At 34.1% G+C, this 19,462-nt stretch overlaps 1 protein-coding gene across 1 annotated transcript in view; it reads right to left on the bottom strand.

The window, feature by feature from the left end:
- Positions 1 to 14,984, bottom strand: part of LOC106465786 (protein O-linked-mannose beta-1,2-N-acetylglucosaminyltransferase 1-like) — a 106,847-nt gene extending 91,863 nt beyond the window's left edge. Inside the window, exon 1 of the mRNA XM_013926019.2 lies at positions 14,919 to 14,984. The gene's annotated coding sequence lies outside the window, so the exon portion shown is untranslated. The remainder of the gene's footprint in view (positions 1 to 14,918) is intronic.
- Between the last annotated feature and the right edge of the window lie 4,478 nt (positions 14,985 to 19,462).

The raw sequence follows: 19,462 nt of genomic DNA, 5'->3' as shown, positions 1-19,462 counted from the left end.
CAAAGTTTGGTTTGAAATTGGCCTAGCGAACTAGTAGTAGTTAGATAACGGACAAACAGACAGACATATATATTTCTTGCTTAATATATATATATATATATATATATATATACACAAGCTGAAATACCTGTCAACTAAGGGGGAATATTCAAATTTAATTAAAACAATGCAAGTTTAACAGCAGTCAACAAAGTTTTTTCATAAATAACGTTTGCAGTTTGCTTTCCATCTACCAACAAATAAAGATTTTGAGGTGATCCTACCCTTGAACACCGTACATCTCATTGACCATGAGAAAAGCATAGTTGATTGAGAAACAATCCAGCAACTTTCATACCTTTGACCTTGAATCCATTTAGAATATTCAACATTGTCTAAAGTGTCCACTCGGCAAGATTATTTGAGATTGACTCAATGGGCTGTGAATAATTACCCAACAGGCTTTACCAAACAGAAATAGGGTTAGGTTCAAATTTGACCCTCTTACGACATTCCCCATAGGCTCGGTGGAGTTAGGGTGCAAACAAACACACATTTCGTCTTTATATATATATTTCAGATAATCTAGAAGTAAAACTGTGTATATACTTCCACGGCTTTGATACATGGATAGAGAGGTAACAGGTAAACTACAAGGAACAGATACGACTGCAGGAACAGAGTCTTGACCTAGTTTTACAAACTGACCTTGCAAGTATGTATATCTGCTTAGTTCAGTAATTATGTTTTCTTTCTAAACAGAGGTACCACAGTTTATCAGATATCCATTGGCCGTAGCATAGATAATGGTAACAAAGCAGGTGAGTCACAGCAAGTTTCGATCTGGGATCAACGAAAAACATGTTAAAAAGAGGAATTCGTAATTTAGCACATGGCAGTATTTTACGCGCTCTTTTAACTGCCTGATATAAGAAAATATATTAACTAATGAGTAAAAATATTTGTTAAATATCCTAGCCGACATGCAGAATTCTCCGAGGCTTATGGTGTTGAATCAAATATCTTAAGAAAAAGGTTGGTATTTATTTACATACTTAATTTAACGAAGACGTTACCAATTAACATACAAAACCGGAAGGGAGGAATCAATGATACAAAAACAAGCAGTTTCATGGAGTCCATTAGAAACAAGGACTTAATGGTCAGTCAAATACTAAAATATTTACAATGATTCCAGCAAAGACAAGTTATGAGTGTGTTCAGGTCACCAGAGATGGCATTTCAAATGTACTTTATTTATTTAACTTTTTTTTGAGAGGGGGGGTTCTTGACTACCATTTGTCGATTTTAGAACTACATAACATATAATTCATACAGGATGGTCCGAAAGTAATAGGACTCTGATGCATCACAAGTGTAATGTGTTTTGTTTTCCCATTTAAATCAATATAGGAATGGTGGAGGCAATTTCCCATGACGAAACAAGTCTCCCTGAACTAACGTTTTTTATCTGAAAAGAGACTGGTGTCAGGAAAATACATTTCTTCTCTACATGTTCGATGTAAAGCCTCATTGCTTTCGGGCTATCCTATATAATTTACGAGGAATGTTTCACCATAACTTACGACTTCCGGTACAATTTGGTGCCAATGTTGGCCCTACTGTAGCAGAACACAACAGATCTTTAGCCTTGATACATTTATATACAAACACTTTTACCGAACTTTCAGGTGACACTTTACAATAACGATTATCAAATCAAACACTCCTAAGACTAAGATGATAAAGATTAGTCTGTTTTTTGATAAGTATAATGTTTCGAATGAGCTAGCTATCTGTATTATGTTCACGGCAGGTATTTGAAATCCGATGTTTAAGGTTATACGTTTTCAAGTTTACCGCTGAGCCACCAGATGGGGCCGATAGAGAACATACCACAGTTACAGTTAAACATATTCCTGCAATTTGTGTCTAGTAATATAACATAACGTTACATAACACTTTTAAGTACGTACCACTGAAGCCAGATTTCAACGATATTCACAAGATTTGTTGTATTTGTATACTAATAGATCTGAATACGCTTACGACATTCACGAGATTTGTTGTATTTGTATACTAACAGACCTGAATAAGCTTACGACATTCACGAGATTTGTTGTATTTGTATACTAATAGACCTGAATACGCTTACGACATTCACGAGATTTGTTGTATTTGTATACTAATAGATCTGAATAAGCTTACGACATTCACGAGATTTGTTGTATTTGTATACTAATAGATCTAAAAAAGCTTACGACATTCACAATATTTGTTGTACTTGTATACAGGTAGATATGAATAAGCTTACGACATTCACAAGATTGCCACCAAACACCTCGATACAGCTAATCTGAATAACACTGCGACGTTTATTTTGACACGTTCCGAGTATAACTATTAGTGTTAATTAACTCGTTATTGGAAATTGTTAGATAGCGAGATAGTAAAATGACTTACCTTATCAACAAGAAAATTTGGGTCCAACAAAATCTTACACAGTAAAAGCAAGGTTTCGGTTTATCTTTAAACTCTAAGTGGTCCAAATATTTGCAAGGAGTCAAAGAGGAAAAATCTATTTTGCGTTACCGGTTGCCAAAATAGTTATCACGGTCACTGGATAAACCAGTCCAGAAGGCGTGAAACGTGCTCGTGACGTAAAATGTTTGAATTTTTTTTCGTTCTTTATATTTCACGTGTTTAGGCTTAGTCTGGTACAAGTTAATATTTGGTGCAATATCCCCAGTATTTCGCACGATATCGACGTAGCTCTGAGGGACGAGAATACGTACATTATAAAGTACGACTATCTCCCTGTTTAGGTAAATTTGGCAACTGTTCAAACTAACCACCAGTTGGTAAAAACTAGGCTGTGAAGAGTGCTATGAGATACCAGTCTTCATGCCCCGAGGTAATTTATACCCACAGTCTAGGACAAGGAGGATCCTCCTCCGGAGTACTCAATCCTGTTCTTCATCAACTATGGAAATCACGCGCGCACAAGACCTAGCGTGGTCCGAGTAGTTCAAAAACATCTTGATTCAAAGTAGGCCGGTGAAAAACATAGTTTACATCTAAACCTGTTTGTGTTAGTAGGTCTGGTGCAACGTATAAATCAAAAGAGATGTGTAGCGCCTTCGATGGCTTTTTTCCGGGTTCTCTAGACATTCCTTCAATTGGTAAGTGTACGGTTAAACAACTCGCGATAATGTGGAATAGAGATATGACTGAAACGCGAAATATTTGTGTGTATTGGCTTAATTCCGCGACATCTACAAGTTAACAATTACATGTCGTGAAACATCATTATTAAGTAAATGTGAAACGCATTATTCACTAAGCAGGCATGTTATGAGCTGGAAGGATAACTCAGTTTCTGAATAAAAATAATAAAAAAACCGAAAAAGTTATTCAAAATAAATAAAAATCAATAATACAAATTTTAAAATGTGGACACGAGTTACATAAAACTAGTGCTAATTAAGTCTTCTACTTAAACACCAGAATGGACAATGCGATTAACTATAACACCAGTCAATAATGACGACAACAACACACAGTCATGTCTGCGGACTTATACCACTAGAAACCGGGTTTCGATACCCGTGGGGGCAGAGAACAGATAGCCCCTTATGTAGCTTTGTGTTTAATTAACACCACCACCAACAACAGTCAACTAGTACTGGTTAACGGAGAAAAACAGTTGCGGGGTCGTTAACGCAGTTGTTCTACGTTTGCAAACTGGGACATGGATATTAGTCACGTGCAATGACACACGTTACGTGGGTGTCGCTTGCATGAAGGCACCTCAAAGTTAACGCCTCCCCCTTTCCACTAATAATACTAGTGTGTGTATATATTACTCATATAAAACCAACTGGGGCCATATCAATGACCCTCATGACTTTATCACTAAAAGGTCAAAACTTGTCTGGTTATCAAGTTACACAGCGTAACCTCCATACTAATTCCAAGTTCCTGGCAGCATGGGCGAAATTTTTCCGCAGAAATTTTTCGGGGGGCAAAGTTTTCCAAGTGGGGAAAAGTAGTGTAAAATTGTGAAGTGAATAAAAAAATATATACATATCTCTCATTTTCCAGGGGGGAGTCCCCCCCGCACAGACGCCCATGCCTGGCAGTTAATTTCTATAAAAAAATAAATAAACGGACTCACTTAATAGCAAGTTAAATTTTCATCGATTAATGAAATATAAGCTAGTATTTTTTATGGCAAAAAATATTACAGTGAAATGATAGGTTAAAACTGTAAAGTTACTAGAATGTTTAGTAGAAATATCTAAAATCAATTCCCCAAGACTTTCATACTACGGCTGCGAGGTTTTTAACTGTATTTATTCACTTACTTAAACATCGTTTATGGCATTGCGATTTGTTAGCACAGGTTTTCATCCAAATTTTCAAAGATTGTTTGACGACAACGTTTCAATGTGATCGAATCGTCGGCCTCAAATAAGCTACAGAACAGGAAACAGAACGAAACGGCAACCTCAACAAGCTACAAACCAGGAGATAGGTACAAACAGAACGAAACGGCGATATCAAACAAGTACACACCAGAAGTGTACATACAGAAAAAAATGGCGATCTTTAACAAGCTACGCACCAGATGTGTACAAACAGAACGAAACGGCGACCTCATACAAGATACACATCAGAGAAGATACGAATATGTAAAAACAGAACGAAACGTCAGCCTCAAGCGGTTGGATAAGTCGTATCGATTTATTTTGTTTTGAATTTCGTGCAAAGCTACACAAGGGCTACCTGCGTTAGCCATCCCTAATTTAGCAGTGAAAGACTAGATGGAAGGCAGCTAGTTATCACCACCCACCGCCAACTCTTGGGCTACTCTTTTACCAACGAATAGTAGGATTGACTACACAGCATAACGCCCCCACGGCCGAAAGGGCGAGCATGTTTGGTGGGATGGAGATTCGAACCCGCGACCCTCATATTGCGAATCAAGCGCCCTAACCACGTGGCCACGCCGGGCCGAAGTTGTGTCGGTCAAGACCTTTCAGATAATTGCACTTTTTCACATAAATCTTCTTTCGAATGACTTTCGTACACAATTTTACGATTCAGGTCTGAGTCTTGCACATAACGGAAAAAAAGACGTCTCAAGCTCCTCTTTATTTCATTATTCTGACTGACTTTACGAATGATGTAACCTACTCAGACGATTGAAAGATGACTTATGGTAAGGTATGCATTTTCTCCACTATAGTAGGCAAGAATATTGAATTATTTACAATATCATATTTACAGTTGTTTTATTTCTTTCTTTTTCAAGTTGAGAAACCTATATTTGTATAACTTCTACCGAGCTCCCAGTAACAACATGGTCCCCGATTCAATGCATTCAAATTGTTATACATTTATAATTTTCCGGTATTTCAATTCAATACACCAATTATATCCAGGCATTTGCTTCAAAGAATCGTTTTGGTCAACTTATAAATTACTTTTAAAATAATTTTAGTTCTGATCTATACGGTTAGATTATGTTTAATCAAAAGTTCGTTATTGACGTGTAGCGCCATCTATAAATCTATAAAAATATTAATACGAACATTTTAAGGCCCCAATAACCATTTAACCTATATAAAACAAACCATTATTTTTTTTACTACAACAATTCTTGAAAGTATATCAATTTATTTTATGCCTGGGATTTAAAAATACAAGTACAATGTACAGTTCAACACGCTAGTATAAATCAATTTTCAAGAATATTAAGTATTTTATTAATGAAGAGACCAAGTTATTAATTTAGAATAAAACATATGAAAATGGTACTACTCAAATAAATGTGTACGTGTATTACATACATCAACGTCTAATAGTCAAACTTAAACCGATGTTTTTAAGAACAAGGAAGTCTTCACAAAGACTATACAAAAAACTCGTAGTAAAAAAATTTGTTTAAAATATTCAGACTACAGTAAGAGGTTATAAGATTTCATTTTGAATAGAATTCTTCAAACTTTCTTTGCTAAACAACTAAAAGAAGTATCAAACACTGAATCTAAATAAATAACAGAAGTTAACAGTTATATTCAAAAAAGTTTAAACAGCTACAATGTTTTATTCCAAAACAGAGCTATCAAACATTAACAGTTATATTGCCTTATTTCAAAATAGAAACATCAAACACCTAAAAATTACAGAGCCATACTTTAAGTCAGAGGTATGAAATTCTGAACATGCTTCAAACATTAAAACAAAAAAGCTCCTGAATGTTTTTATCAACTTTATTAATTGTACTGTGGAGCTTCAGCTTATTCAAGTCATTTGTCCAGTATTTAATAAGAGTTACTTATTAAACCAAAGCAGCATTGGTTAATGCTGAACAGACAAATTCAAAATGTTTTAGTAACCCTAAATTCTTTCTCATTGGTGGATTATTTTGTACAACAGTAATACAGCGATCAATAATCAGACTTATCAATGGTAAACTTTGACCTTATCAGTTATTAGCAATTTCAAACTTATAAAGATTCCCAATGATAGCTACTAGTATATCTTCACATTATTAATAAGACTATCACAAAATACCTGCACTACTCTGTCGGGTTCAAAGACGCCTTCATGATTCATAGAGGCCCCAGTGTACCAATCAAGTTCCTTTATTATCTCCAATTGCTTCTATAGCTAGCGCAAGAGTAGTCTGTACCCAAAAATAAACCCCATTAGTGCTTGTGGTACCTGAGCACAAGTGCCATATTTGTTCCACTAACTTGTGGGTTGGCCTATAAACATAGTTTCATATTCAGAGCCCCAAGATCACAAATTACAGTACCAGAATAGGATTCTGTAGTTTTGTAAGGCTACTCTAGATCCACATCATGACTCTATGACCTTCCAGGCAAATATTTTAACCTCCTTTTGTAGCAAGACTACACTTGATATACAAGGACCTCTCCCCCAAGCCACACTGAGTCTGCCTACAAAGTTTGGTCCTACTAGCTCCAGAATTGTGGGAGGAGTTCATGGACAAACAAATTCACAAACATACAATGTGATTTCAAATAGAATCAGGGATAGAAATAATGAAATAAAATTACATTCACTAAGCTATCGGGAAGATTACATTCCCTCATGAATTGTTAATTTTGTTTAATTCATGCAGTATGTTCACTTTCATTGGCCATAAATAAAGGAATATGGATGGACCATGCATTCCCGATATGGAAAGCCTCCCAAAAAGATGAAATTCCTCAAGAATAGTTAGATTCCTTGGGAATGTAATATTTCAACCCCTGAGAATTGAAATGCTATGGATCTCAGTATTTGCTGCAACCACAATATTCTCTAGCAGGACTTCTTCCTATAACCTACTGTATAGGATAAGGATACGAGCCCAAGCCTACTGCAGACTACTACACCCACTATTACAATAAACTGCAAATGACTACAGTTTGATGTATTCATTGTAAAATTGGCCCAAAAATGACAGAGAGTAGGAGTCTAATGTTTCTTTTTATCCATAAATTTAAAGGGACAAAAAGAAGGTTATTAGACCATCAAGGATGTCCCTTCCAGCTCCCAACTATAATCAACCCTTACTACTCATGTGTTCATACAATGTTTTCTGTAACTCAGTTAAATTTCTGCCTCCAGCACCTTTGAAGGTAGCTAATTCCACAAGCCAACCACCCTGTTTGAAAAGTAATACTGTCTAAACTGCAGACGACTCCTACACTGCCAAAATTTGAATTTATGACCCCTTGTCCTATTGTTTTCACTGCTAAACACAAAAGTTTGATGGGTCTATGTTATCATTACCCTTAATAACCTTAAACACCTCAATCAAATCCCCTCTGACCCTTCTCCTCTCCAGAGAAAACAAATTTAGAGATATTAGTCTCTCCTCATAGGACAATTCCACCTTCCCAGGTATCATCCTAGTGGCTCTTCTGTTAACCTTCTCCAACAATTCAATGTCCTTCTTGAGGAAGGGAGCCCAAAACTGTACACAATACTCTAAATGAGGTCTTACAAGTGATCTATACAGTGAAATAACAATATCACTTGTGTTGTATTCAATGTTTCTATAGATGCTACCCAAAATCCTATTATCCCTATTGCTAGTTATAATACACTGTTTAGATGACTTAAGTGATTTTTAGATCACAACACCAAGATCTTTTTCTTCAACCACAGTTTTTAATGCATCCCCATTTCAATTGTAACAGTAATTTGAATTGAATTGTGAAAACCTTCATGCACCAGCTTACATTTTGAATAGTTAAACATCATCTGCCACATACTGGTCCAATGCATCAACTGATCTAAATCTCCCTGCAAGTCTGCAACATCTTGGATACAGTTGCCTATATTCCTCCACCTTAATGTTATCCGCTAACTTCAAAATTTTGTTAAGTCATTCCAGAGACAATATTGTTAATATAAATTACAAACAGCGGAGGACCCAGCACAGAGCCCTGAAACATACCACTTGTAAATGTGATCCAGTCAGATAGATATAACTCCATTTATTACTACTCTCTGCTTTCTACTCTCCAGCCAATTCACTATCCAATTTAATAACATTTCCCTCACAATAACAGGCTTAGTTTTTGAAACAAGTCTTTGGTGAGGCACCTTACCAAACGCTTTCTGAAAATCAAGGTAAACCAAATCCACAGTATTTTCTTCATCAACTCTTGCAGTAACATACTCAAAGAATGTCAGAAAATTTGTTAAACAATACTTTCCCTAAGTGAAACCATTCTGACTCTTTGACACTATATCAAACTGCTTTATGTTTAAATGTAAAACTGCATGTATTTTGGTACCAGAAATTGTCAATTCCAATTAGTTGACACTGACTAAAATAGTTTTCTCAAAATGTACCTAGTTATGAGGCCATTATTAAGCTGTTATTACTATGAAACTTTGTAGCTTGATTACTATATAATGCATTAAGTTCAGGAATGGAGAATTAGCACACTTAGTAATGCATTGCATCTGTAACCAATGACTAGCTGGGCTTTATTTAATGAAATCAGAAGTAATCTGTTTTTGGCAACTGGTATTATTCCATAGTAAAATATTTCTTATTATAACTAAATTTCATTTGATTGTTATACACTGTTTTCCACGAGTTACTTTCATGTTCTGTTGTTGCTATATTCAGTCAGTTTTTACACAAATAAAATTTAGTATAATATCTAAGTTATTTGATTATATCAGAATACAACACATATTATTGGTTTCAGCTGTCCCTGTTATCACACCATTTTTAGTAGTAATAGTACAAACATTAAATACTAACACAAAGCATATACACATACAAGTTGAAAGCTGAAAAACCAAACCAGTTGAAAGTCAGAATTGTCTGAAACGGATTTGAAAATTCCAACAGAAAACTTTTAAAAGTAACATATACACATATTCAAAAATCCCATACATAGTTACTCTTAAACATAAGCTCACATCTTGCATTTGTTGATGTGAACTCTAAACAAATACTAAACAGAAACTCATGTTTTGTATCTGTTCATGTTAACTTTACACAAATTCATAACTAGAGATATAGAAAAAAGTTGTTAAATTAGGTAACATATTATACATTGAAGTTATTATCGTGTTAAGCAGGTAACATATTATACATTGAAGTTATTATCGTGTTAAATCTGGTAACATATTATACATTGAAGTTATTATCGTGTTAAATCTGGTAACATATTATACATTGAAGTTATTATCATGTTAAATCTGGTAACATATTATACATTGAAGTTATTATCATGTTAAATCTGGTAACATATTCTACATTTCCACAGACATAAAATAATTCTTGTGCTCATGCTTCTTTAACATTACCTAAAGGTCATAGAATGAATGATATTTTCTTATACTGTCAAACTCTCAAAAGCTTTGAATTTAAAGATAAAAAGGTATCATTGCATTCGCATATAAATTCTTTTACGTATATATATCTATATATAGTTTTTAACTAAATTGGTTACCTATTTAATTAAAAATATTAATATCTAGTCAACTAGAAATACATTTTCCAAAATATTAAAAATTCAAATATGGAGAATTTCATAGCAAAAACTGGTGATTGACCCAGTTTGAACCCAAGTGAACTTTTATTACTAATGCTAGGGTTATAGAGATGTTTGATGTGTTTCTTCAGACTTCTTAACTTTTACATATCTACTTGTACATTTTACATTGGAATGTAATGTCATTTCAGAAGATTTAGTGCTTCTTGGATAACCTCTGATTCAAGTTTCATGAAGTATGATTTCTAAATTTATTTTTCATTTCTAAGGGATACAAGGGGCCATTTGGCCTACCAATACTGTATTATTTTCTACCATTACTCTAAAGTACACAGAAAAACTGTTTTATTATATCCCACTTTGATCTCTAAAATTCTCACCCAATCTCTTCATTAAACCTTTTCAATGTTGCAGCTATGCTAAAGCTGAAAGCAAATTTTAAGGTATTCCATAGAGTGATTACTCATTTAGAAAAATAATGCTGCTTTAACTGGAGTGTAATCATGTCTGAAATTTTCCATATCTTAAACTTCTGTCCTCTATTTTTACAGCCTACATTGGTTTTTTAAGAAAACATCATCTGAATTCAATTATGTCTCCCTCAGCCTTTCTTCTCACCTGTGTAAGGATATTAAGAGATTTCAACATATTCCCTTACAAAAATCCACCCAATTCTGGAATTACTTTAGTATCTCTTCTTTGAATTCTCTACAACAACTCATGATCCTTTCTTAAATAAGGTGATCTATGTCACAAGTGCAGGCTAACCAACTCTTTATAGTGAACTGATAACCTTCAATAATCTCTATTAATTTTTATATATATCAAACTTAGCTTCCCATTTGCCTTATTACTAGCTAACCTATATTGTCTGTTAGGGTTTAGACACATTGTACTTATTACTGGCTAATGTATATTGTTCAGACGGGTTTAGAGACTGTACTTTTTACTAGCTAACTTGCATTGTTTTGAAGGGTTTAGAGGCTTTGTACTTATTACTGGCTAATATACATTGTTTAGAAGGGTTTAGGGGCTTTGTACTTATTACTGGTTAATGTACATTGTTTAGAAGGGTTTAGAGACTATACTTATTACTCGCTAACATACATTGTCTTGAAGGGTTTAGAGGCTTTGTACTTATTACTGACTAATTTACATTGTCTAGAAAGATTTAGAGACTAATTACTCACTAACATACATTGTTTAGAAGGGTTTAGAGGCTTTTTACTTATTACTGACTAATTTACATTGTCTAGAAAGATTTAGAGACTGTACTTATTACTGGCTAATGTACATTGATTAGAAGGGTTTAGACTGTATTTATTACTGGCTAACATAAATCATCTGGAATGGTTTAGAGACTCTTATTATTACTGGCTAACATACATTGTCTGGAATGGTTTAGAGACTGTACTTATTACTGGCTAACATACATTGTCTGGAATGGTTTAGAGACTAATTACTCACATACATTGTTTAGAAGGGTTTAGAGGCTTTGTACTTATTACTGGCTAACATACATTGATTAGAAGAGTTTAGACTGTATTTATTACTGGCTAACATACATTGTCTGGAATGGTTTAGAGACTGTACTTATTACTGGCTAACATACATTGTCTGGAATGGTTTAGAGACTTTGTACTAGATATGGCCAGCATTTTCTTCTCACCAACTTTACTAAAAGTTTCCTCTGCATGACTGTAAGAATAATTAACATTGTGATAACTAACACGCATGACCTTACGATTAAAAGGCATCTACAAGGTGTTAGCTTAGATCATATTAATCCATAACTCTTCATTTGACAGGTATTATGGTAGTCCCTATATTTAAACAAAAACCAACTCATGCAGTTTATTTATCATTTTTAATTAAGATGCTTGAAGAAAAATGAACAGACTGAAGTTATAACAGTAAAAAAAACTCTAAAGGATAGTGTGGGAAATATCTTAGACATTTTCTTGTAGATTTTATGCATTCATTTTGCAGTCACTGACCATTACACCTCAACAGGCTTTAACGTGCACTAGAACAGGGACCGATTCCTTACAAATTACTACATTTTAAAATACTATTCTTTAGTTATCAAAATAATTAAAAACTATGAGTTATGAACAGTTAGATATTTATAAAAATGTAGAGTCAGTATAATTAAAGACTATGAGTTATGAACAGTTAGATATTTATAAAAATGTAGAGTCAGTATAATTAAAGACTATGAATTATCAACAGTTAGATATTTATAAAAATGTAGAGTCAATATAATTAAAGACTATGAGTTATCAACAGTTAGATATTTATAAAAATGTAGTCAGTATAATTAAAGACTAAGAGTTGTCAACAGTTAGACATTTATAAAAATGTAGAGTCAATACAATTAAAGACTATGAGTTATCAACAGTTAGATATTTAGAAAAGAGTTATCAACAGTTAGATATTTAAAAAATGTAGAGTCAATACAATTAAAGACTATGAGTTATCAACAGTTAGATATTTATAAAAATATAGTCAGTATAATTAAAGACTACGAGTTATCAACAGTTAGATATTTAAAAAATGTAGAGTCAATACAATTAAAGACTATGAGTTATCAACAGTTAGATATTTATAAAAATATAGTCAGTATAATTAAAGACTACGAGTTATCAACAGTTAGATATTTAAAAAATGTAGAGTCAATACAATTAAAGACTATGAGTTATCAACAGTTAGATATTTATAAAAATATAGTCAGTATAATTAAAGACTACAAGTTATCAACAGTTAGATATTTATAAAAATGTAGAGTCAAAATAATTAAAGACTGAGTTATCAACAGATATTTATAAAAATGTAGTCAGTATAATTAAAGACTATGAGTTATCAACAGTTAGATATTTATAAAAATGTAGAGCCAATATATATATATACAGTTAGTCCTTTTTAAAAATCAACATTTAATGCTTTAATCCACAAGAAAAGTTTTTGAATGAGAACAATATAAAATCAAATGGCTGCTAGAAACTATGTTAATAAACAATCACCAGCAATCCTTGAATCATCCCTCCTTAAAAAACTGAGTGAAGCCTTTTCCCTACCAACACAAAAACATCACTTAACCTGTTGAAATAAAGCTAGAGAGAACAATAACTTTTGAAGAACAAGTGTGTCAAGGTATATATATATGTAGTTCAAATTTATCATTCCCTGATATTCATTTGAAGAACAAGTCTGTCAAGGTATATATATAGTTCAAATTTATTATGCCCTGATATCAAAGTTTCGACTATGAACTTAATCAGTCCCGCGACACAATAACCAGTTTGAAAGAATGAAGTTTTTCTTTATTTCAAAGAGAATACAATAAAGAATTTAAATATACCTTCACATTTTAGTTCAAACACTTCATGAATGAAGTTATCCTAGTATCCCTGAATTATACCTAGACATCTGAAGTACTTGATTGAATAAATGTATAAAATGGAACACTCTAAAAGAAGGCTAAGAAATAATGACTTCAATTTTTGCTTGTTTATGGACTCCACTAGCATAGCATCTTTTCTAGCACCAGTAAAAGGTGTCAGTATACGACTTAGACCACTGTTATCATTAATCACATCTATATTATTTACACAACATTCTGAATAGTCACCTCAGAGAATAATGTAAAACTTGTTGAATATGAACTTGTAGTTCACTTTTGACACAGTGTTAGATATAACATTACCTCAAGTCTCAGTAATTACTTTTAACAATGCTAAAGTCATAATTACCATCAGAACTAAGTCCTAGTTGTTCAAGAGATCCAGTAGTTCACCACACAAATACATACTGTCAGTAAATGATTTTAGCAGTAGTACTGAGTTTTGGAACATTTCATGCTAAATTACAGTATCAAATATAGTATTATGAAATTCCTAAAGTAGAATTATTACAATATTTACCATGTTATTATGCTGTAATATATAAAATAGCTTTAAAAAGTGGTGAGGAAGTTAAGATATGTGCATATACTGGCCTTGCTGGTATACTAATTCTAGGAACTTGTGATTGAAAGTAAAGAAGAATACATCAATCACACTATATCAATCCAAACAAGGCCTTTTGCCCAGTACCAGAGTTCTTAGGTTGGCTAGGATACAACACATATAATACAGATGTAAACATTTTCAAGTTATTCACCTCTGTTTTAGGTATTAAAAGGTATCCAACATGAGAATATGTTCATGACAAAAACTGGCGATTTTTAATTTTTTGTAGAAGAATTCAAGAATACTCATCTTCAAATTTAGTACAATTAAAAACTATATTAAACAGAAAAGTTAACATAAAATTAAAATAATTTCCAAACTTTACAGACTTAAACTTTGCCAAAATTCTAAGTGTTCAAAGACGAGAAGTGAGAAAAATTGCTACTGTGAGTACTAGGGAGAACGTCATTTACAAATTACTTATATTTATAGGAACATATATATATATATATAAACAATTTAAATTTATAAATACTGAACTTTAAGTTTAAGAATTAATTTTCACAACACTACTGGCGTTTTATTGACTTAAATATGTATACATTTAATTTTAACTTGGTTATAAAAAATTTCTAAAACTAAGCTCAAATATTAACTTCTTGTTCATCTTTTTAATTTTTTTTTATTGTGACGATAAAAAACATCCCCTTTAACACAACCTGGCATTACTTTCAAGTTATACTTGATAGTACTACTACAACTAGTATTAGTAGTAATGTAGTATTACTCAGTATTATTACTATTAGTGTAGTGTTTAGTATTAAATTATAATTCACTTATTTAGCCTAAAGCAGTAGTGTCTAGTGTCTTAATTCCAGTTCCTCATGTGTAAGCCTAATCGTATAACCTAGTTCTTTAAAGTTACTAGTGCATATAATAATCTTACCCAGATTCTTCCTTATTATTTTTAGCTTCACACTTTCCATTATTAACGTCAGTAACAGGCCTCACTTATCATATCTATACCCCAAGTGACGAAAGGAACCGGAAGTTTGATATATGTCGTCACAGCCGGTCTAGCCATTTTTCTGTCGAATGTTTTGTCTGACAATGTCCCACACATGAAAATCGGGTTAAGCACATTAGGTATGGTTTACAGAAGTAATTCAGGAAAAAATAAGTTATAGAAGCTTCAAATGTTAGCCCTGTGTGTTCCATGTATACTATTGACGTTGTTTTTCTTTGTTTATTTGACTTATGCTTTAATAGTATTATTACGACAGCGGGGGTCACGTGACTCTAGTAACACGTCATATTCTCGAAGGTTCCTGAAGTCTCGAGAGGGTACTAGATATGCGGTAGTATTGTATATATAAGCAGCCAAGAAGTGACTGCAACAAGGTAATGTGTAATTGACAGTTGAGTCGAGCACGTGAGACGTTGTTGTGATTTATAGCGTTTGTTATAGCGCGACTGTGGAAATCAAGTGTATTGCAAAGTTGTATTCAGAAAGAATAAACCAGTTTTATTTAAGAAAGAACTTGTATCGCTAAAGTTTCTTCCGAAAGAATTTTTACGGAAAATTAACTAACGACCAGAGACGTAACAGTATTATTACATCAAAATATTTCACCTTCCAGTGGCTCAGCGGTAAGTTTAAAGACTTACAATGCTAAAAATGTTTAACAACAAACAGATAAATCAAAATATTTTATCATAGCATCTGTCATCATAGAATCATATTTTTGTACAGAATTGTACCACATGTTTTCTACCCCCTTAGTTAATATGTAATTTTCTTTTAATGTCTGTATTTTCAGTGGGACCCCCTGTAACATAGAAAGTCACCCAACTAAGCAATTCAACTTTTTGTTATTCTAGTGTTCCCGGAACCTGTTACACAAATTTATCATACAACCTCTTTCAGGAAAGATACCTCGTGACGTATGAGAGTTTTTATCGGCATATCGCTGTAAACGAAAAGCGTTTTGTGAGTAATCTTGCTTTGTTGTTGCTGTTATTGTGTTTTTAGTATTGAAAGCCAGGCTTTACCCTGTTAGTCAGATTTTGGTAAGAATTGTAGATAAATTGTAAGGTTTACTTCTTTTTTTATATTAGAGAGATTTTATAGCAACATGAATTTAGGTTTAACTGAATGTAAAGGTAACATGAGTATTTTCAATTGTTTAGTTTGACCTTGAGAGTTTATTTTATAACTTAATTTTCTTTTATTTTGTGTAGTGTACTACTTGAATATAGACTCAGTTAATAAGATGTTTAGTGCTACCCCATAATTAATATCTTGAATAACTCTCCTGGTATCTAGTGAACCTATCCAATATAATTCTAATGTTAATTCAGTTTCACATTAGTTTATGGAGGGTTGGCTCAAACATGACTGGCGAGAGAGAACCAACAAAGGTTTCTCTTCACAGACAAACACTGTGTTTTATTTCATTTGGTTGTTACTTTGATTGTTTTTTCACTAAAGACTGTAGTTTTTATATTTTTGTTCCTTGATTCCTTCTTTTTGGTAAACTCAGTCCGGGTTCAGAAAATAACAGACCCATAATTCATAGTGTAATATCTGCTGGATGTTCTGTTTAGAGGACCCTACCGTTACTCTCTGGAAAATACATGTAATGGAGAAAACTACAGAGTAGTGATGAGGGAGATATTTTGGTGCTATGACCACAAACATAATTTTTGAAGAGGTTTGGGTTTTTCAAATGGGCGAGTAGCCAAACTCTTCAACACTCCAGTAAGTACCTTAACTTATTGGTTACTTAAAATGACATTTTCTACAGGATGATGGGTGTGCAAGCTAGAGTAAGTAGAGTCAGGACCTAAGGAAGTGCAGCCTGCAGGAATGATGGCTTGGTCCAGAAGAAGTCATCTCCTGCATTTTAGACTTTTGCTAATGCTGCAAAAGTACTTCACAGCCGTCATACTACCACTGTAAGCCCAGAATGAGGAATTAATGACATCTGGAACACTCACAAGGGTGAGGGTGTTCTCCCCTGAGGTTGAGCCTTTGCATGCTTAAATCCCAGATGACTGGGGATTGTTGGAGTGGTGTGTGGTGTAGGTTGTCCAAGACTGAGGGAGGCAAGGCAGTTATACCCCTAGGTATTGGCCAATAGCCGCTAACAAGAGGTGTATTACCAACAGGTAGAACACTGGGAACTCATGAGGGAGGAAATGGATTGTGGGGCAATAGAGACTTTCCCCATGATTGGAAGTGAGTTACTAAGGCACATATCTCAAAGGAACTGTGTCATGTACCCTGTTATTCTGCACCCTCGTGGTTGTGAAGTGACATTTGATAGAATGTATAGCTTCTAGATCTTGCCATTTAATGGAATCACAGTCACACTGGGCTGTTCAGCCCATATGGATTGTGAGTCCATCATTGAGAGATCCAAGTCAAGACCATACATGCCTATGGTGAAGGCAAAGCAGCTCTTTCCCCTGGTATATGAGGAGATAGCTCAACCACTTCCTTATATATTTCAGACAAGTCTCTGTCTGGAATAAACAGATTCAGGGACATACAATGCTATGCCTGATGTTGAATCTGTTTAGTGCAGCACTCTACTTGATCAAGTGGTTGGTAAGGAGGGGGCAACATCATAGCTGAAATGGTCAGCTCAAACACCAATGCCGACCTCATGATCACTAAGTTGAGTTAACATATAAGCTATGATGGTCATTTGGTTGAAAAATGAATGATAGAAAGGGCATCACAACATATAAGTTATGATGGTCATTTGGTTGAAAAACCAATGACAGAAAGGGTATCACAACATATAAGTTATGATGGTCATTTGGTTGAAAACCAATGACAGAAAGGGTGTTATAACATATAAGTTATGATGGTTATTTGGTTGAAAAACCAATGACAGAAAGGGTATCACAACATATAAGTTATGACGATCATTTGGTTGAAAAACCAATGACAGAAAGGGTATCACAACCATTGCTATCCAATCTAACAAATGGTTTAGTTTGATAAACTCTGTAGATTATCACAGCAAGTGCAGTTGTTCGGTCAAGAAACCAATGACTCAAAGGACATTAAAATCCTTGCTTTCTGAGCTATTGAGTGACTTTCCATAGCAAAGTGGTAGTCTGATGTTTGTGAAAGTTGCTCATCCTGGTCAAGTAATGGTATGTATACAAATCAGATCATGAGGTGCTGAAGAGAAATTCTCACTTGTACAATTAAATGTGTGTGTGACTCTTCAATGTACAGTGAGGGAATTTTGTGCTTTGCTAGTGCAGAAAAGTGGACTGGATGACTATGAATTTCAATGAAATAGGTCTTATTTCTTTGAGGTTACCTTTGGTTTGGTTTGTTATGAATTTCGCACAAACCTACATGAGGGCTATCTGCGCTAGCCATCCCTAATTTAGTAGTGTAAGACTAGAGGGAAGGCAGCTAGTCATCATCAACTACCGCCAACTCTTGGGCTACTCTTTTACCAACGAATAGTTGGGATTCACCATCATATTATAATGCCCCCACGGCTGAAAGGGCGAGAATGTTAGTGTGATGCCACCTGAAATTACTGGACCAAGTCATATGAGACAATACAGGATTCTGATGGTCCATTGTTGGTAGCCATTCTGAACAGTGAAGCACATTCACTATGGACAATCGTATTTAGCTGAAGTTGGTCTGAGTGAGTATTGCAAGGTATCAACAGTATAAATATTAATTCTAGCAACAAGAACTTTAGCTAAATGGTCTAGTTCAGCTACATTCCGTCAGTAGGTATTTATTTTGTGAGGTCTATAAAATGCTGTTGATGGTAAAATAACATATTTGTGGTTTGTCTTTGTTGTTAATCTCCTCTATACTAATCTTGTATCTGAAGAAGTAGAGAGAGAGAGAGAGAGAGACAAGACGTTGGTGTTAATGAATTTTCACAGTTGGAAAAACCAGGTCAGCACCTATGCAGCATTCCATCTTTTTTGGTCAGTAGCATGGGTATCTAAGTCTGCATCTCACCTCTCCCCATTTCTTTCCAACCAGACCCAGGTTTTTCTGTGTATAAGAACCAGATGATAGTGGAAGGAATGTGTTGGTATATTGTATACTGGCTGGAATTCCCGCCCCCTGGATATTTATATTATATAATAGCTGGAGTACCCGTCCCCTGGACATTTATATTGTATACTTGCTGGAGTACCCGTCCCCTGGACATTTATATTGTATACTGGCTGGAGTACCCGTTCCCTGGACATTTATATTGTATACTTGCTGGAGTATCCGTCTGCTGGACGGAAGTTATGTAAATTGATGATTAATGAAAAGTTGCTTCTCTTATATGTAATTGTAAAAAAAATAAACACGCAAAAACGCCCATAAAAGCTGCAAAACACAAAAGGTGAAACCGCAAATTTGCATATATCTCCTCATTGATCAAACAAACCTTCATGCCAAACTTGGTGAAGATCCATCCACAGAAGGTGAGGTAATGGTAA

This window comes from Limulus polyphemus, unplaced genomic scaffold (assembly GCF_000517525.1).
Source record: "Limulus polyphemus unplaced genomic scaffold, Limulus_polyphemus-2.1.2 Scaffold2050, whole genome shotgun sequence".
Classification (NCBI taxonomy): domain Eukaryota; kingdom Metazoa; phylum Arthropoda; class Merostomata; order Xiphosura; family Limulidae; genus Limulus; species Limulus polyphemus.
Note: the sequence above shows the minus strand (reverse complement) of the source record. Positions and strands in the feature narration are given on the sequence as shown.